Genomic DNA, 21,487 nt, shown 5'->3' with positions numbered 1-21,487 from the left:
CTTAGGGGTTCGGAGGCTGAGACTAGTTTACTGTGTTCTTCTGTGTCTCATATTTTCATTTGGCGCCTAGTTATATATTTCATATGGCGCCAAATGAAATTTCACATATGGGGTCGTGTGTTTTTTTAATTGCTTATTAATAACACTTTTAAATAAGTGTTATTTTTTAATGTAATATATAATTCAATCATCCAAATCACATCAATGGGCAATAATTAAAACATAATGAAGAAAATACCCTATAAACACCACTCATTGCACCCAGCATGGAGATACAAGAATAAATAATTGAAAGAGCTTTTGCACGTAAATATTTGTCATACACCTGCACAAACAAACCATACAATAGAAGATAAAGTGGAACTCAGTGTAATATGGTTTTCCTTCTATCAACCAGAAACTAAGAATGTAGAGAACAAAACTTTAACAATGAATACCACTAGCATGTCAACACTATAATGTTCAATGACAATTGCAAAAAAAAAAATGGAGCCTTCTGCCCACAAATAATGGAAACTATTTATGCAAGCCACCAAATAATAGTTCATTAACTCTAGCACAATCCATGAAAATCTTTTAAAGGAAAAAAATCAGAGAGCACAGGGAAAAAAAATCATGAGCATAAAAATTCATTTTCATTTCTACATAACAAAATCATGTAAATACTCGTTGTAAATCATGATTTTTTCTTAAGAAAATTGATGATTAGCACAGAATAGCCATCATCTTTAAACAAATTAAAAAATAACATGGACAACATAAATGAAAATCAAACCCATAAATTAATCTTTAAGGAATTACCCCATGCATTTAGCTTTCAAATCTTTCTAGAGCATATCGTAATATATTGATTGTTGAGTATTGCCAATTAATATTTCAAATGAATTTACCTACTGTTCAGCTCACACAAGAAAAGGGAGTGTTGTGTCGGAGTATAGACTTAACTTTGCTCACTTTCTAATAGATTAAGCTTCTGAGACAACTACTAATCATTATGCATATTACCCACCTTTAGCTAAAGAAATAAATAAGATGCCCAGAGATTGCAAACAGACAAAAATGCAAGTACGATTCAGTCATTTGGTAAGAAATTTAAACTTTTACTTGAACCATCAAATTCCTCGCGAAGTTTTGACATAAAATTCTCATTCATTTGGCCTCTTTACCTCACTCATTTGTTCAATAAAGAAAATGACTCAAAATTAACATTGTTATGCACATGTGCAAATACTAATGTGAACTCAAAAGCATAATTGACTATTTATGCTTATTTCAGATTTCCTTAAATAACACCCCTTAAAAAATAAAATTAAATTAAAATTAAAAAACATCAAAATACACTCAATATAGGATTCTAAAGAGCTACCAAAATGGGAACCAAAATATAACACAAACAAACCTGAGTGGATGAAACAATAGTAAGCAAGCATGGGAACAAAACAGGTACTAATGTGGGCATCACTTTATCATCCAAGTCATCAGAGAGAAGAGCCAAGCACCTCAAAGCTCCATGAACTACAACATTTAGAAGCAAATCATGCATCTTTCAGATGTAAAAGCCATAAAACTCTTAAATATGAAACAAATAACAAACAATAACTTGCAACACTTGAGCAAGTTAAAATCCCTAATAGCCTAGATTAAAAATTGTCATAATATAGTACACACTTAGAGGTTATTGTTGTCAATCTAACATAAGTGGTAATAATAGAAAAACAACAAACAAGACAGCTCAGCACCAGCTGCTGCTGGACAAGCCTAATAGATGATGTGTATGTTAAAAACAAAAATTAAAATCACAGCATATGACATGTGATGCATTTTTGAGCTTCCTGATTCAAGCCAAAGCTTATATTGACGCAATAATTGAGGCCATCAAATACTTTGACTTGGCCAAATCATGTAACTAAGGAACCTTATCAATTTCTTTCAAAATGATTTTAAGGAGAATGTGACAACAACCTCATAGTAAAACTTGAAATCCTGAGAGATTAATATATGTTCGCAAAGCAAATATTTAAAATTGAAAAAGCATTCACATAGACCAAGTAGTAGAAAATTATTGTATTTAAAACCACACAAACAAAGGCCAGTAAGAACAATGACGGAATACTTACCTCCATCCCTATTTGTCTGGTCATTAATTAACTTCAGGAGATATGGCAACAAGTCAGGCCAATCTTGAAGTGCAATCGTTGCAATAGCCATACTAATTGCAGTGCACATTTTTCTATAAGAGTCATCCAGTGACAACAATAGAAGTCTGTGTATCCTTTCCTGAGTGTGTAAACATGGCCTAATTAGCCTTGGAACTCTTAAGATATAATATACAGAAATTATGACCTAATTTTTTTTATGAATTACAAACTCTCTCACAACTAAAATTATTACTCTGAAATATTTTGAATCTCTTTTTTTTCCTTTTCTTTTTTCAAGGGAGGGGCTAAGTAATTAGATTTTGGGAACATGTTTGAGTTGGGATGGAACCCTTCACAGCTGCATTGCCACTGATAAATCCACACGATTTATCAATGATTCAATCAACTGTCGAAATCCATCAAACCCATTTCAGAAATTTCCCAGAAACCATCATCCAAATTGAACAAAAACCCAATTTTTTTCTAAAAAAAAAATCATCTCGTACCTCATTGAAGGATGATTTTGGTGGGCTTGGATTCTTAAGAAAAATGGCAGATCACTAACCACCGAGCTAGCTCAATCTGTCAATCTTCTTCGGCTTCCATGGAAGATATACCTAGATTCAAGAACAAACATTTGATGTGGTAAACAACATATGAAAATTAAACACTGTAAAAAAATTAATACCCTGATACGAAGACTGCGTCCACCACGAATGGCAAGGTCAGCCACCAAAAGAGCACATATATATTACTCGGAGATCGTGAGCTCAAGCACCGCCGCACCCACGCCGTAGACCCACCGTCGCAAGCACCGTCGCACCCACGAGCGAGCCACGCCGTAGACCCACGAGTCAAGCCTCCCTGTCACATGACCCAAGCCGCAGACCCCATCACCTTGTTACACTCCTGCAACAAACAGAGAGAAAGAAAGAAAGATTGAACGAGAGAGTTGTTGAGAGAGAAAGATAGAGCATGAGAGAGAAATAGAGGAGGCGTAGGGTTATTAGGGAGTCTTTTGCTTTTGTCTTTCATTTGGCGCCTAAGTGTATAATTTACCGCCTAAAATTTTTAGTCTTGTCAAACAATAGCATTTTTTAAAATATGTTATATTTTAATGTAATATGTGGGCATAATTTTTGTTGTGTAATTTATTTGACGATATAATAAAGTTAACCATTAGACTTAATTATAATTATAAACTTAACAAAAATATTTGTTGACGCGGTTTTTACCCAATAATGTATTAAGAAATTAAATGGTAGATTAGTGCTAGATTATAAACAGCAATGATATATTAATCATTCACTCAAAAGCACAGAACTTTTACGTGGTCCAGTGGTTAAAATCTACCTAGTTCACAAGTCACTATTATTACTGTTTCTCTCTCTATTTCTGCAGAGTTTAGGTAATACAAAAACAGTCCCCTCTCTCCTGTTCAATATCCTAGTATTTATAGGGGAATTCCATGGACAGGTTCGGGTCACTGTGTAAATAAACCGCATAATTAAATAAGGTATATAATTAATACAGATTATTCCCATTTTCATTGGGATATTATTTGATAACATAATAAATACACTCCTGCTATCTCGCATAATAAATGACAAATATATGATACAACTTGGTCATTAATGAGCGTATAAAGAAGCCTCGAATCTCCTAGGATCCTTTAGTATGTGTTGTCTAGGCTCTCACGAACTGAATATTTCACCCGAGCTCGTGTTTAATCAATTACCTAACTCCGAGTTCGTAGTAACTTCAGAGCACCCAAAGTTGGATCTAACCATTATGAGTCCTGAACTCGATTGTTACCTTAGGTGTAGGTCAGATGATAACTTGTATACCGTGTACGAACTGGATTGGATGTCAAGCTGTCCACATCATTAATAGCCAGATATTCCACTTGACTATTTTTCCACATATATATCTGCCAGTTGTACCCGAGATGAGTAATTCAACTCATGCTGATTTTATGTTACAACAATATTAAACAAAAAGTAACAAAATCAAGCCAAAACTAATTTTGTGGAGGTGTTTCTTAATTTCTCATTCACTTTCTTCAACAACACAAATACACTAGAGCAGGTGAATGATTCTTTATAAGTATAGTAGATTTTACTTTTAATTATTTTATCTATAGTAAATATAAAATTAAATAATAAAAATATATTATAATATTAATTGAACTCATGCTAATTTTAGGGTACAACATTTGTCCCCCAAGCTCCTGCTCGTGCTAGATGTCGTCACCTTCAGACATGCATAGTAGGGGCTTTTAGACTTCTGCCATACAAAATCTTGCCACCCACTACTCAAGTACTAGACACGTGGCTTCCTGTAATTGGCATCCGTTTGGGTTTCGAGGACTGAAACAACTATCCTGTCAACTTTTTGTCACCGCATGGTTCATTTAATCTTTTCCCTTGGATCTCGAACTGACCCAATTGGATGGCCCAGATTAATTTCCATAGTTTACGTATAAATAGGATGATCAGTTCTGAGACTTCACCACCTTTGCATTCAAAATATTTCCTTTTCAAAAACCCAAGCTTTCCCTTTCCCTTTTCTTCTCTGAAATCCCTAAAAGCTTTCATCACTTCTCAGACCTTCAGAAGCTTTCAAGGAGCTCCCTGTGGATACATCGACATCTTCTCTAAATCGAACATATTTTCTGTAAGTATCTCATCACCTGGTTTGAATTTTCTTTTTTTATTTTCCAGTGAGTTTTTTTTTTTAATATTGCTCATTGTTTGATATTGCTTAGACTATGTGTGAGTGCGAATAGGAAATAGGATTCGGTTTAGGCTAAATGAATGAAACCAAACTTGTTTAAGACTAAGATACTCATAACTCTGGGCAATTTTCTCCGTTATTTTGAGAAAACTCTAATGGCAAATCGGGTCGAATACTTGTTTGGGATATAGAAACCGTATGGGTTTTAGGTTTAATCCTAGGTAGCTTAGACGTTACGATTCCTTAGGACGTTTTGCATTAAACTACTTTCAAAAGGAAAGTATTGGGTTTGACAGCTCTGACACACGGATCCCAAAGTATCTGGGGATTTTAAGAAATTGTGGGGCATGGCCTAGGATATCGCGTGGGACCACATGTTGAGGCTAAGGAAAATTTTAGCTCGTATAAACTTTCAAATTTTGAAAGTCAACCAATTAAACCTTTTCTTCCATACCTCTACAACCATGGCCATAGACAATCTTAGGTCGCCTACTAATTAGGCTGCTTTGCCGCCAGGTGATCTGAATCATGGCACCTCCCAAGAAGAATGCCGCGAGTTCATCTTCCCAAGACAAAAATAAAGGCAAGCAGATCACCACTGACTCTCCCATCCCTCACTTTGGTCCTGTGGTGGAGAGAAAGGTTGTCGTTGACCCCAACGCTTTTTTCGAGGCTGAGCATATAGTCTCAAGGATAACGACTTAGGGGAAGGTGAACAAGATCCTGCTGAATCATATTATCGAGATGGGAGATGATGGTCTCATCGCCCGACCTGCACTGGAGGGTGAATGGAGTTGCACCCTCTTCCAAGATGATTATGGCGATTGGAGTGACGAGCATCTAAAGGCTGGTGCTTTCCTCCCATTGGACCAATATTTCATAGATTTCCTAAGCTACGTTAAATTGGCTCCCTTTCAGCTCCACCCAAATTCTTACAGTCTTTTGGCAAGATTAAAATATCTGTTTCTGAGGCATGAGTAGGAGGTCCCCACTCCAGCAAACATCCTATACTTTTTCTGCCTCAAAGCAAGGACTGACTAGAAAGGGCAAGGTGATGGATTTTACTACCTTACTCGATTTCCGATCTCCATTTTCGTCATCGACCTTCCCAGTAACCCAAATGACTATAAAGATTTATTCTTTATGGAAAATGGGTTCAAGAACTGTGAGCATTGGTACTTCAACCATCCTCGTAAGTCTTCTAACTTTGTGAATTCAGCACATGAACTTTTATCACTTTCATTGTGATTTTTTTATATGTTTTGATTGATTTTGCTCCTTGTGCAGCTATATTCGCGAGGACGGAATGATCTGAGACCCTCGGGGGTCATTAGGAGACTTTGTCTAGCCTTCCTCTCGGGGAAAAATACTATCGCCAAATCATGAAAGATGCCACCATGGTGGCATGCAAATCAATCAGCAAGGGTTAGACATTAGCTCTGAGGACTCGAGTTCCACTTCACGTCATCCCCGAGCTCCCTTTTCTCAAGAGGCCTTATTAGCCAATAATGACGTCGAGGAGAAAGAAGATGTGGCACCGTTGGTGCGAAAAAAATGAGAACCTGAAGATAATCAGGGTCCCAATCCTGAGCGAGCTGTGTTCGGGGCAGCAGCCGGCCCCTATGGCCAAGGTAACCCATACCTTTTCAAAGAATTAGATCAGGCTGCTGCTAGCTATAGGCTAATCCATTTTAACCCTAACCAGCTCGTTAACTGTCACCCTACCGATCCAGACCTAAACGTAACCCTTCTCCAATGTGTGGATCATTTAGTGGTATGCTATGATCATAGCTATCGCAAACGCACCGTCGTAGTTGATAACACATTAAACTTTAGATCCACCATCTTTGAACAGTATGGAACCAACCGTAGGACTTGGCCTTCCCTGCTTCAGGGTGCATTTAGGCAGTACGTAGATGAGTCCAGCCCCGAGGAAGGACCTGAACCCCCTAGGATCTAGGAGATCGTAGCCATAGATTCCCCTCCCCTCCGTTAATTCCAGAGTTGGAGGTTGTGCCTAGCCCGGTCAATACACCCGAGTTGATCGTAATAAATTTCTCCCCTAGCCCGGAGGGTAGGATTCTCGTTCTTTTTTCCTTGCATTTATAATACCTTTGAAGCATTACTTGCATTTATAATACCTTTGAAGCATTACTCCTATGAATTGAATCCTCTATTCACACTTTTATTTTTTAGGTGAAGAGATGGAGTTGTCAGGAGCTCCAGATTTAAGGAGTGCCTTTAGGGTCGGAGGGTCCAGAGCAAGTCCTGTGGTAAAAAGGCCCTGGGTGGAAGAGAAGACCACCCCTAAGACAGGGGGTACCACAAAATCCCCTCCTAAGGCTAATGGTGCAAGCACTGCTCGGAAGCAGCCACCAAGCGAACTCCCCCTAACTCCGGTAACAACTGTCACTGTCTAGCAAGATCCTCCTCCCCCTCCTCGACATATACCTTCCTCACATCCCCAAGTGATTCAAACTGAGGCCCCTGTTCAAAGTGAGATTCCTCTCGTCTGGATACCAGTCGAGCCACATGATCTAGACAAGATCCCTGAGTCTTTTCGGGGTATCGTGTACGAGACGGTGAGTCACATGGTGGGCCATGTGTACAAAGCTAGTGCTAGGGATCTGAGGGCCATAGAAGAGCGCATCCTGGAAGATGTCCTTGAATATGCTATGGGGATGAACCTCACCGTGACTCCTTTTCCCACTTCTAACCTTTCCTCTTCTTTTTCTTTATTATGTATTTTTTGTTGACTTGCTTCATTTTTTTGCAGTCTGTCTTGGCTTAATACTGAAGCATAGCTCATGTTAAACCTAGGAACGAGGAACTACGAGTTGTCTTAACTGCTGCCCAAGAGAATGAACAGGTTGCTAGAGCCCCCCTGAGTGTTGCTCAAGAGAGTGAACATGCTGCCAAAGTTGCTCTCATTTCTTCTCAAGAGGGTGAGCATTCTGCAAAGGTCGCATTGTTCACCTCTCAGGCTCAGGTCATGGAGGCGAGTCACCATGCTGATCAGCTTCAGGCCGAGAACGAAGAACTCAAAGCAAAGAAAATCGAGGCCGAGGCAAAGGCCAAGGAGGAGGCTGCAATGTCCTTGTCGACAATGGAGGAGATGCTTTACCGTTGCTGGGCTTTCAACCAGGACGAGAATTTTTCTTTCATGCAGCCTGAGCTGTGGGACCCCTATCTTGCTAGATTCAAGATTCAGGTTTTTCCGGAACCCTCGGAGACTGGGAGGCTTCTGGAACGGTAGAGGGAGACGGTGAGGAGGTGACCTTAGTGGAGAGTGCTGACAGGGCTCAATGATATCTTTTCAAAAAATTTATTGTAACTATTTTTTTTTTGTCTGTAACAATCCCTTAGGATTAAAACAATTGCCTTCGGGCTTAGTTCAAGGTTTTTTCTCCTCGAGGTGTCAATTTATTTATTATTATTTTTTTTAATATACATCTAACTCGTGATCTATTTGTCATTCCTTTCCTATATTCTCATGTTTATGAATCCTTAGACTCTGGTACATTCGAAATCTTAGGGATAGACTTTTAGATCAAGATAGATGTTATCAATCTTGGTTGTATCCAAGATTTTGCTCGCTTATTTGCATCATACCTGTTAAGAATCAGGCCTTGGACCTGGTTATATCCATGGTTTTTTATAACTTAATAGCATTGTACTTGCTAGGACTCAGGCCTCGGACCTGGTTATATCCAGGGCTTTCAATAAACTTTTTTAGGCTTAGTTCACGCTAGGTTTATTGAAAACTCGAGCTTTAAAAAGTCATTGCATAATCAATTTCTCCAAGCTTCTAAGCTTCGGACCTGGTTATATCTAGGGTTTTAAATGATTTTTCAAACTTAGTTCGTGCTAGGTTTATTGAAAACTCGAGCTTTAAAAAGCCGTTGAATAATCAATTTCTCCAAGCTTCTAAGTTTTTAATCTTATTCGAGTAAGCTTAATTTGCTCTCACCTCAGTTATGTGCCCCCCAAGTAACCAGAACGTATAGACTTTCCTTGTTGCTGTTACAATGTGAGAGCACGAGTTTGCAATAATAAAACTAAGAAATGGTTATTCAATAATATATCTGTCATTTATTAGAAATGACATTTATAAATAAGACTTGCACTAATAAAAATACTACTGATAATACTTTTTTAAATGAAGATCATTCCAGGTCTGTGGGACTATTTCTCCATTTATTCAAGCTAGCTTAAAAAATCCTTCGCGTAATAACTCTACGATCTAGTGTGGTCCTTCCAAGTTTGGGCCCAACAGACCATCCTTGGGATCTTTATTTGCCAAAAATACCCTTCGGAGAACCAGATCGCCTAATCCGAGTCTGCATCCCTTGACATTTGAATTGAAATAACGAGTGATCTTTTGTTGATAATGGGCGATTTGTAATTGCGATTCCTCTCATTTTTCTTCGATCAAATCAAAGGATGCATTCAGTAGCTCATTATTCTGATCTTGATCGAATGTCCTTCGCCTGTGAGTAGCCACCATTGCCTTAATCGGAAGCATGGCCTTGCTTCCAAAGGTTAGGGAAAATGGAGTATGCTCCGTGGAGGTTCTATGAGAAGTTCGGTAGGCCCAAAGTACTTGCAGGAGCTGCTCAAGCCATAATCCTTTGGATTCATCCAAACTTTTCTTAAGGCTCACCTTGAGGGTCTTATTTACAGCCTCGACCTGCCCATTGGCTTATGGGTATGCTACCAACGAGAAAATCTTCGTTATGTTGTATCTTTCACAAAAGTCGGTGAATAGGTCACTATCGAACTGTGTCTTGTTGTCTGATTCAATTTTTTTAGGGAGTCCAAATTGACATACAATATTATTTACCACGAAATCCATGACTCTCTTTTAGGTGATGGTTGCGAGAGGTTCGACTTCTACCCACTTCGTGAAGTAATCGATTGCCACCACCACATATCGAACTCCTCCTTTTCCCATAGGTAGGGAACCTATCAGGTCAATTCCCCATGCTGCAAATGGCCACGAGGATGAAATCATTATTAGCTCGACTGGAGCCGCTTAGGCAACTATGGTGAAACACTGACATTTGTCGCATTTATGAACATACGAGATCGAATCTTTCATTAAAGTGGGCCAAAAATAGCCATGTCTCAGTACCTTCAGCGCTAAGTTTTGCCCCCCAGTGTGATCTCTACAAAAACCTTTGTTTATTTCTTGCAAAATGGTTTTGGCTTCCTCGGGCAGAACACACCGTAGGAGGGGTCACGAATGACCTCGCCGATATAGGATTCCATCAACTATTACATACCGTGGAGCTTGATAAAGTAATTTTCTCACGTCTTTTCTGTCACCGGGTAACTTTCCAGTCGTGAGATATTTTATTATAGGAGTCATCCAGGTCGGTTTTATGTCAATCATTCCAACCTCTACCGTTTCTCCCGTTACGCTTGAGCTTTCCAAGAACTCCACTAGTATTACATTCAATGTTTCAACCTCTTTGGTGGTAGCAAGTCGTGCCAAAGCATCAGTGTTAGAGTCTGCTCGCGAGGTACCTGTTCAATAGAGCTAAACTCGAATTCAGATAATTCCCCATTTACTTTAGCCAGGTAGGCCGCCATCTTGATGCCTCGAGCTTGATATTCTCCTAATATCTAATTTACCACAAGTTGGGAATCGTAATTACATTGGAGGGCTTTCGCCTTCAGCTCCCTTGCCACCCTCAGCCCTGCTAATAAAGCCTCATATTTTGCTTCGTTGTTGGATGCTTCAAATCCGAATCTAAGAGTTGTATGGAGCAGATGTCCTTCAAGCAAGATTAAGATTATTCCAGCTCCCGATCCGTTCTTGTTTGATGATCCATCAACAAATATTTTTCATAACTCCTGCATTGGCTCCCTCATGAGCTCATCCTGAAAACCATTGCACTCTGCCAAAAAATTAGCAAGGGCTTGACTCTTGATCGCAGTTCGTGGGATGTACAATATCTCGAATTGGCTAAGTTCGATGGCCCATTTTAAGAAACGTCCCGATGTTTCAAGTTTTTACAATACCTCCCTTAAAGGTTTGCCAGTTAAGACATTGATAGAATGGGATTGGAAATATGGCGGGAGCTTTTTGGAAGACAAAATTAAATAGAATGTCAGCTTCTCTATCAGTGGGTACCGTGATTCAGCTCCGAGAAGCCTCTTGCTTACATAATATACGGGTTTCCACATACGGTCTTCTTCTCGAACTAGCACGACACTGATTGCATTTTCTATCATGGCCAAGTAAAGAAACAGAGACTCTCCAGACCTCAGTTTGTATAGCACAGGGGGTTCAGCTAGACGCATCTTCAGATTGTGGAGTGCCTGTTTGCATTCTTCGGTCCACTCAAATTTCTTGTTTCCTCTTAGCAAGTTGTAGAATGGAAGACACTTGTCAGTGGATTTTGAAATGAAGTGATTTAAAGCTGCCACCCTCTTAGTTAGGCTTTGAACTTTCTTACGCGACCTGGGTGAAGGCATGTCTAAAAATGATCTGAATTTTTCAGGATTTGCCTCTATCCCCCTTGTGTTTACTATGAACCCCAGAGATTTTCTAGATGCCACCTCGAACGTGCATTTCTGGGGATTCAACTTCATGTCATATTTCCTTAAGATTCTAAAACATTCTTCCAAGTTAGATACATGGTTATTGGCAGTCTTTGACATGACAAGCTTGTCATCAACATACACCTCCATGTTTCTCCCGATATGGTTAGCAAACATTTTGTTGACCAAGCATTGGTATGTAGCCTCGTCATTTTTCAATCCGAATGGCATAACTTTGTAAAAATATACGCTATGCTCGGTCATGAAACTTGTATGCTCTTGGTTTGTAGGGTTCATCGCGATCTGGTTATATACAGAGTAAGCATCCATGAAAGACATGAGCTTGTGACCTGCTATGGCTTCTACCAAATGGTCAATCCTTGGTAGTGCGAAACAATCCTTGGGACAAGCTTTGTTTAGGTCAGAGCAGTCAATACAGATTCTCCACTTCCCTTTTGGGTTTGGGACCAGCACGGGATTAGAAACCCAAATCGGGTATTTTGCTTCCTAGATAAACCCACATTTTAGTAACCGAGCTACTTCTTCCTCTAATGCTTCAGCTTGGACTATTCCTAAAAGCCTCCATTTTTGGGATTTTACAGGCAGGTTCTTGTCCAAATTTAATGTGTGCATTATTATATTCGGACTGATTCCCACCATATCCTTATGTGACTAGGCGAAAAGATCCAAGTTCTTTTGTAAGAAATTGAGCAGCTCCTTCTTTCTTTTGTCTTCAAGATTCTTTCCAATTTTTACAACTCTCGAAGCTTCTTTGGGGTCAATATTTACTTCCTCGAGCTCTTACATGGCTTTGAGCTCTAACCTGTGTTCGCCTATCCGTGGATCAATGTCATCATGTTGGGCGACCTCACCATCCTCTTCTTGTTGAGGTTTTTCCGTCCCATGAGTGACTTCTACTTCCTAGGACTCCTCACCTCCCTCATTTATGACCATCGCCTACTGCCCAAGTTATGATTTTCCCTTCATAGAAATGCTATATCATTCTTGGACAACAAGCTGATCGCCTCTGACTGTACATATCCCCAAATCTAAGGGGAATTTCATTGCTAGGTGTCAGATCGATGTTATGGCTTCAAATGACATGCGCGGGTCGGCCCAAAATCGCATTGTATTCGGCCGAATAGTCGATTACTACGGACTTGAGTATTTTGGAGACAGTTCGTGACTCTTCTCCCAATGTCACTACTAGTCCGATTGTCCTTATGGCCGTTGTTCCCTCACCCAAAAACTCGTACAAGTCATTAAGGTCGCCTTCAAATTGCATACGGACAATCCCATTTTTTCCAGGGTGAACCTGAAAAGTAAATTTATGGAGCTTTCGTTATCCACTAGTATTCTATGCACCCTTCAATTGCTGAGCTACACGGTTACCACCAGCGGATCATTATGTGGGAATTGGACGTGGCTAGCATCCTCTTCCGTGAAAATGATTTGTTGTTTTTCCAATCACTGTTGTTTAAATAACTATTTCTCCAGGACAAACTCCACTCCATTATGAGCTTTCAACTCATTGATGTACCTCTTTTGGGCCCCGCTGCTCGTGCCTGCCAAATGAGGTCCTCCAGAAATAATGGTATCTTCCCCTACTATTGGAGGAGGATTGACCCGATTCGCCTGAGCTCTAGATTAGCCTATCATAGCTTTTGGGATTGACTGAGAATTCTGTCCGATGGGCTGATTGAGAACTACCCGACTTCGGGCTTACTGGGCCAACGGTCCAGCTCGGATGAGAGTATCAATTTCATCCTTCAACTGTCGACAATCATCAATGTTATGACCGATGTCATTGTGGAATCGGCAAAATTTTGAAGGATCTCTCTTCGCCCTGTGGTTTCTTAAAGGTTCTGGCTTCTTCCATGGGAGGCTCTCGGGTGTCCTTTAGGTCGGTATAAGTAGCATAGATAGGCTTTAACTTCTCCACTAACTTGTTCTTCTTCATCCCACTCTATTCTCCTTCACCATTCCCCTTCCTTTTGTTACTCCCCCTTGGTTATTCTGGGTAACAGCCTGAGCCGTAGCCGCAACATCTGTTATCGCTCCAACGGGTTGGACAGGGGTCTGGTTGGTTCCTATGATAGAATCTCATGCCTCCTCCATGTTTATCCATTCCTTAGCTCGGGCTAGAAATTCATCTACGCTTTTAACTCATTTTCACTGGAGTTCTTGCCAAAGGTCGCCTCCGATGAGGATTCCCATTCTCACTTCCATGAGCCTGGAGCTATCATCAACATCCCTAGCTCATGCAGTGCCTTCAATGTCTTGCCAGGTTGCTGCTTTACGTTGGCCAGTGAATCGGCTTCAACTCAAGCTGCCTGTGAAGCTCGGAATGCTTTTCTGAAATCGGCGGAAAATTTCTTCCACGAGCTTATGGAATGCCTTTTGTATTGTTTAAAGCATTGCCTGGCAAGCCCAACCAGAGTTGCAGGGAACAAGATACACTTTAGATCGAGCCCCACATTGTGGAACATCATCATGGTGTTAAACATTCTGAGGACATCAGACAGATCTCCATCTCCATCAAACTTCAAAATGTGCAGCATCCTAAAACCTACAGGATATGTTGCTACAACCTTCCCGTGCAAGCCACACTTTGTAATTTATGAAATGGGCCTATATGAGAAGAAGAAACAGTTTGGAGTCTTGTGAACAACTGAAGCCCTCTTTGTAATTTAAATTTCTATTTTTCAAGGGTTGTAAATTTAGAAATACCTAATAGTACTCGGTTCATCATTTATTGTTTATTTATTTAAATAAATGTTAATTTATGTTTGATTGAGAACATGATCATGCATTAGTCTATGACATGCCATACATGAAACCCCACACAATTTTGATTAGTCATGCATCTTTTAGAAACATGATTCTCTAGGATTGTCCAAAGTGTTTACATAAATTGTGTTGACTCATTTTTCGTTAACTCGTCTAACCCCCAAAGAATAATATTGAAAATATTTGTGAGATAAATAAAGTATATGACATGTATGTAGTACCCTGAAATAATGGATAGAGAGAGATAATTTTATAGTGGTTCAGCCCCAAAAATATGGCCTACATCCACTTAGTCATTGTCATTGATCTTGCAAACCATGGATTACATTTATATTTAGATCTGAGCTATGTGGCTCTTTTGAAGATGTAAAGCTCTGTCTGTACAAAGCTGCTACCCATTTTCTCTATCTCCTTGGGATGAGGCAGCTCAGAAGCTATCGCCTCAACAATAATAACTGGACGCTTAAGCTACACATTGTAGCAATGTCGTACCTCTTTTGTGTCTCCATGGATAGTTCCTATTCCCCCCTCGGTGGGAAAATTCATGCACAAATGGCGTATAGAGGTGACTACTCTAAACTACACCAAGGCAGGACGTCCCAGGATAGCATAATAAGCAGAGTAGTAATCCACAACCACAAAAGTGCCATACTTGAAGGTCTGATGAGTCACTTCTCCTAGTGTCATTGACAACTTGATCTACCCCATTAGAATAAGACCTTCCCCCAAAAACATGTAGAGAGTAAAGGCGCAGGGGACAGGTCACTGCTAGTCAGCCAAATATTCTCGAAGGCTGACTTGAATAGGGTGTTCACTGAGCTCCCATTATCCACTAGGATCTGAGCCACCATTTTGTTGGAAATTTGGCTCTCAATCACCAAAGGATCATGGTGGGGAAAATGCACTCTCCGAGCATCATCCTTAGCGAAGGTGATGACCTAATCTGTCATCCGTGCCAACACTTCATCATCATTGTTTAGGGCTCGCGCGTAGCAATTATGCGAGCCCCTTGATGTACCCCATAGATGGGGTCTTTTTGAGATAGTCCCTACTCTCCAGTTCACTGAGGGAGAACCTTGGGCTATTTTTTGTGGTGGTGCCACAAGTACTTGACCTAGTGCCTGGGGATGTGCCATGTCATTGTGAAACCAGCAGAACTTAGTAGAATCTCTTCTCTAATGATCCCTTCGGATTAGTTGAGGCTTCTAGTAGTTGATTTGCTTCCCCGTGGCCAGCAAAATGTTCTCTCGAATATCCACCAAGTCTGTGTACTTAGATTATTGGGGAGTATACTTCTCGTTGGGAGCTGCTGCAATTCTCTTGGGCTTCTTATCTTTGCCCTTTACCCCGCGTTTGTTCCCACTGTGGGTCTCGTTGGGTACCGCTGATTGGGTTGGAGCAGTTCTTCAAGCACTGAATGCATATTGAAAAGAACTGTATCTAGTTGGAGGGGCTCCATAGCCGGACAGAGCGGCATTGAAACCAACCATTGGAACGGTACTGAAGCCAGTTGGTGAAACAACTAGGCTGGAGCGTGGAGCGCTCATAATACTCGCTTGGGTAGGATTGTATAATGAGAATCAGGATCACAGGATCGTGACATTCAGGACTAATGGAGCGGGGAAGGAGACTGGTCCTCCAAAAGCTCTGATACAGGCATCCTTCTAGTTGATATATCCTGGGCCCAACATATGAAGTCGTTAAGCGTATGGCATCCTCTCCGCTGGAGGTCATCCCATAGTGGAGAACCTGCCCGGATGCTAGCTTGTAAGCCCATCAATTGTTGCCCATCAACGACCCTCTTGGTTCTGGGTGGTTCCTCCTTAAACGCTTGATGTATGCTTTAAGGGTCTCGAGGGGTCCTTGCTTAATGTGGCTAAATCATTGACCTCAAAGTTCACCTTCCAAGCAGCTATGAATTGTCCTTGGAAGGAGGTGCAGAGTTGTTGCCAGGAGTGGATGGAAATTGGCCTATACTTCTTGAAGCACTCATTTGCTAGTCTCGTCAGGGTTAACGGGAAGGCGTGGCATTTAGTGACCTTGGTGAAACGGTTAAGTGACATCAATCTATTGAGCTTTGAAAGATTGTCGGTAGGATATATTCCTCTATTGTACGGAGTGAAGTCTGGCATCTTGAAACCTCGAGGCAATGGGGATTCTACGATGTGAGGAGGGAAAGGCTCCCCATCTTCATCCTCTAAGTCGGAGTCATGGCCTTATCTCCGGGCCATCTTAAGCATTATCCTCTTCAAACTCTCCAACTTTGCACGGAGAGGGTTGTGTTCTTGATTGGCACTATGTGCTAGGTGTTCTCTCCTCCGAGCGTTAAGATCATCTCGGAGGTATGGCTATTTTCATCTTCCAGGGTTGTCCTCGGGAGCTACTATGTTCCTACAAGCATTTAGGTCATCTAGCAGGTCAGGTTCTGCGTGGTGGCAACCACTGTCCTCGGGGTATCCCACTTTGGTCTCCCTTTTGGAGTCAACGTATTCATTGTTAACCGAGATGTTGATTCCTCGACCTCGATTGGCGGAGACATTTCTCTTGTAGGCCTATTGGCCAGGATTTCTCTGAGGCTGGAGAGGTGCTGGTGGGAAACCACCTCCAGGACTAACGCGTTCTGTTGCAGTGCGCCTAGGCGGGAGGCCCTGGACTCCACGGACACTAGCGGCCTGGCGGTGTCCTTGGGTACCATGCTCCTAATTATCGTTGGCCCTTCTCAGGGCCTAAATGGGCTCAGAAGCCCAATGAAGTCTTTTTCTCTGGAAGGGATCCCCATTAACCTTTCATTTTCCATGCAGGGCTCTAGCTCCAGCTAGGTGCATGGGTGGCACGCCAGTTGGGGGATCTTGCACCGTGTCAGCGGGGTGCTCAAGAGTCACGCCCATTGGCGAAGTAGGTGGCAGTCCAAGGTGGCTATATTCCCTTATTGGGCATCAATATTTTGCTTCTGGGAGGCGATTTGGCCATTGAGGGCCACCATTTCAGGTGGCTCCTCCTTGTAAAATAACTAAGAGTAGTCACTCTAGTAGTACTCGCTGTCATTTCCGTGGTATGCGGTGTTCTCATCATAATCTTCTTGCGCCACCTTTGTGTCTGATGGAACAGGTGGTCGGCTGGGCTCTCCTCCCTCAGTGGTGGTGAGATAATTAATGTCATCTCTCGCGTTTCTTCTGGTGGTCACCATGGTTGTGTCTTCAAAGGTTTCCTCAAGCTCTCAATGAAAGCACCAAAATGTTGACCGCCTTTTTCACTATCAACTAATTAAAAGAACTTAAAGGAAATGCAGTAAGAATACAAAGATTTTATGTGGTTCAGGTTATTAATTAACCCTAGTCCATGAGTCTATTGTGTTAGGATTTGGGGAAGCTTGAAGGTTTCAAGCTAGTATGGGGTTTAAGCAGCTCTTGGCAATGCTCTGAATACAAAAGTTTGGGGATCCTTTACACTGGGTGCCCTAGCCCTATTTACAGCGGCCGAGGGTAATTAATTCCCTCAACGAGGATTTATTACAAAACATTCCCAATTACTTAGGGTCTAAATGCTAGTTAATACGCATTCTTGTTGTTGACCCTTGATTTGGCCAACGACACGGAGTCAAATGTACGACAAAAGATAAAATGACAATTAAGAATTTAATCCAATGGAAAAGAAGAAAACACCAAGGATTTATAGTTGTTCAGCCCCAAAGAATGGTAATGACCTACATCCACTTAGTGCTATTATTAATATTGAATCTCAAAGCCATGATCAAAGAAGTAGGGTTCTTAAGTTTCACAAACCTTGGAAGAAATACAATGAAATGATGGATAATTGCACTATAGCTCTCTTTCTCTCTCTATCTTCGCAAAAAGATTCCGGGATCAAAAGTCCCTTCCTTGAGCTATTTCATGCATATTTATAGGCTCAAGGAGGGTTTCACGGGCCAACGGACCATATCTTTCCTTAATAACCTACATATCAAGGTAATAATGAGGAAATATTCAATGCAATTACTATAAGATTACAATCTTAGAAGGAAACAAATCAAATTATACAACTAGCCTGGTCGTGTCTAAAAGTTAAGCCCTGACAAAGCGATGTGCCTCTGGTCGATAATCGAACAACACTTCTGCCACGTGTCAACAACGTTTGAGAAATCCTTGCTACGTCATCAGCAGCAATATTTTGGGTAAATGTTTGCCCCCCAAGTTTATTTATTGCGACCAGCAATAAGTAAACTTAGGAAACTGACCCTTCGCTTACTCCACCAAACATGTCAGAACCGCCCATGCCCTCTCGAAAAAGCAATCAATCATGTCTAATCAAGCCTTTTTGGTTTCCCAAAAACTTGTCTGACAGCTATCACACTTCCCCATGCTCAGAAAAAGTAATTCATGATTACCTCTTTTATCGTGCGCAGTCACTATATACAATATCTCAAATCCTCATTTTTACTTTTTATTTTTCACTTGCCATCTCCTCTCCAAGAACAGGGAAGAACTTCTTGTTAGGAGTGTGTCCTAAAATCATGTAAAAGACATTTGTTTTTTTTTGTGAATTAATAAATACAATGGTTTCTTATTATTGTTATATTTAGAATGTTAAATTATTGTTTGAATAATTTTGTAAATATCAAAAAAATTCCATATTCATTATTGAGGATGTGATCTTGTATTAGTACGAGAGAATTAAGATCACATGAATGAATAAAAATAGTCAACAACAACAAATTAAAGTTATGGAATTCTTTAATTGGAGTTGTAAGTACAGTTTACTGAGTATCATAATGATACAAATAATCTAGATTCGGATTATTGATGTGGAAAGACATCTCGGTAAAGGTGCTTTATATAATATGATTATATATGACATGGACCGATATGAATTAAAGTCTTTATACAAAAACCATTTAACAATAAAGACTTGTAATTCATATCATAACTGATGATCATTTATAGATCAACCAAAATCCTGAGTGTTCATGAACTCCTGTTCATGTTTATTAAATCTTTTGATTCATTCGTTAAGGTCTCTTCAAAGAATGAGGCTAATGGCTTTTGTTTTGGAGATTTAATATCATGGATGGCTGGGAACATGTATCAACAATACGAAATCTAATCTTTCCTAACGAATCGTATATTAGTTCCCTTAAGGGTTAATTCTGGAACTGAATGATTTTGAGCTCAAATCTATAATTAGATTATAGATTAATTATTCACTAGTGAATTAATGGTACTTAAGGAATAAGAAGTAAATTAGAAAGGTAAAATGGTAATTCTTCCATTCTAATTTATGAACTAATTAATTAGAGGGTTGAACTATTGTAAGATAGTTATATCAATGGACGACTTAAGAAAGGATTTCTGTAAAAGTATATCTATAACATAAAGAGTGCAATTCTGAATTTATACTGGAGTAATATCAGAATTAATAAATTAACTATTATAATTAAAGAGTTTAATTATTTAGTTTTTTTATTGGAGCTTAATGTTATAGGTCCATGGTCCCCGAAATGACTCAAACAATCACTGACAAAGGTAAATACGAAAATGGGCAAAAAGGACTTATATGATAAGTAAAATATTTTTCAATGTATCAAACATAATTATTGTATAATTATGTGTAATTAATTAATTATTTGATTTAACAAAAATATAATTAATTTATTTTTGGGATTTTTGGTATTTAAATAATAATAAAAATTGGGAAAAATCACATGCCATCACTGGCATGTGGTACACGTGTAGCACAGTGCACAGTCACTGTGCTACACGCATAAGAGACTGTGATCAGTTTCTAGGTTCCGCAATTTTAGTTATTTAAATATTAAATAAATAATGAGATATTGTAATTTGATTAAAATATTATTATTTAAACAAAAATCTGATAACTGATTAGTTATTTTCAAATTGTTTAAAATAACTAAGATTTTATTTTAATATATTGGATATATTAAATATAGGATATCCGTTTTTCATAACATAACTTTTCAGGGATAGAAAAATATCTAGAAATCTCTCTCAAAGAAAGAGAACAGTGACACAAACAAAAGTCACTATTCTTCACAAAACCTAGGTCCAAACTTTATCAGATCTCATGTGTTGAGAACATCTGATAAATAGTTTTTGCCTATTGTTTGTATAGTGAGCCCACACTCGTTCTTTGTGTATTGAGAACATTTTGGAAGATCTTGGTGTGAGATCTCAAGGATTCAGCCATACAAAAAGTTAGCAGCAAGGAAGGACCTGAGGTGATTTTTCTATTCATGTCTTTGATTCAATATATATATGCATGTGAAGAAGTAGATCTAGAAATCTTATGGGATTAAACTAACAATTTGATTGTTGTTCCATTGCGCATAATCTGATTTGATCAATAAAAACCAACAAATGGTACCAGAGCCATCTTCACACACATATATATATATATATTGAATCTGCGTGGGTTTACTTTTATGCATTTATTTATTTTCATGAATGAATGGATGGCTTAATGTGATTGAATGCATGAGAATGTTGAATCGTTAATTGTATGGTGTTTTTGGGTTAGGATTTGTTTATGATTAGATCATTGTGTAAGCCATTAAAGGGCATAGGATTTATGTAATTTTATTTGGTTTTTGACACCATAAAATTGTAATTCCGATCACACAAAAGTTAGAACGGAGCCCGGGATTCAGAATTCAACCACCGCTCCTCCGAGTCGCTGCAGCTCCGTATGACGTCACGTGTCCTCGTCCTGCTGGTCCATAATTTTTTTTTTTATTTTCTGAAATTATTCTGTTATTTTTTTAAAATTTTAAATGTTAAATATCCTATTTATTAGAAATTTGATATTTAAATAATGTGATAATTTTCTTATCCTAACAAACATTTTTTTTTTAAATCTAATTTCAAAATTTAATTTTAAATATAACAGATTTTATTTAATTATTTCAGTTTCTAATTTTAATTCAAAGTTGTTTTAATTAAAAAGAAAAATAAAAATAATGATTATTTGAAAGTTTGTTTTAATTAATCAAAATAATTAGAAATTGTTTTCTTATTATTATTCTGGACCAAAACGACACATATCCTACCGATAGTAAAGTAAAGAAGCCCGATGGAGATCAAGGCAGTTTTATTTTATTTTTTTAATTTTATAAAGTGGTTGTAACATTTGAAATACCCAAAAGCACCCGGTTCAACATTTATTGTTTATTTATTTATTTAAAATAATTATTTTCATGTGATTGATAACATGTTCATGCATTGTATGCCATACATAAAAACCCACACAGTCATAATCATGCA

General features: G+C 39.2%; 1 long non-coding RNA gene across 1 annotated transcript; it reads right to left on the bottom strand.

The window, feature by feature from the left end:
* Window positions 1-221: 221 nt before the first annotated feature.
* LOC133780577 (uncharacterized) lies at window positions 222-2,181 on the bottom strand. Its single transcript, XR_009869421.1, has 3 exons — window positions 2,118-2,181; window positions 1,400-1,515; window positions 222-325 (listed from the first exon to the last, which is right to left on the bottom strand). It is a non-coding gene; the product is annotated as an uncharacterized LOC133780577 (long non-coding RNA).
* Window positions 2,182-21,487: the final 19,306 nt, after the last annotated feature.

The sequence above is a fragment of the Humulus lupulus genome, chromosome 5 (genome assembly GCF_963169125.1).
Source record: "Humulus lupulus chromosome 5, drHumLupu1.1, whole genome shotgun sequence".
Taxonomy (NCBI): Eukaryota; Viridiplantae; Streptophyta; class Magnoliopsida; order Rosales; family Cannabaceae; genus Humulus; species Humulus lupulus.
Note: the sequence above shows the minus strand (reverse complement) of the source record. Positions and strands in the feature narration are given on the sequence as shown.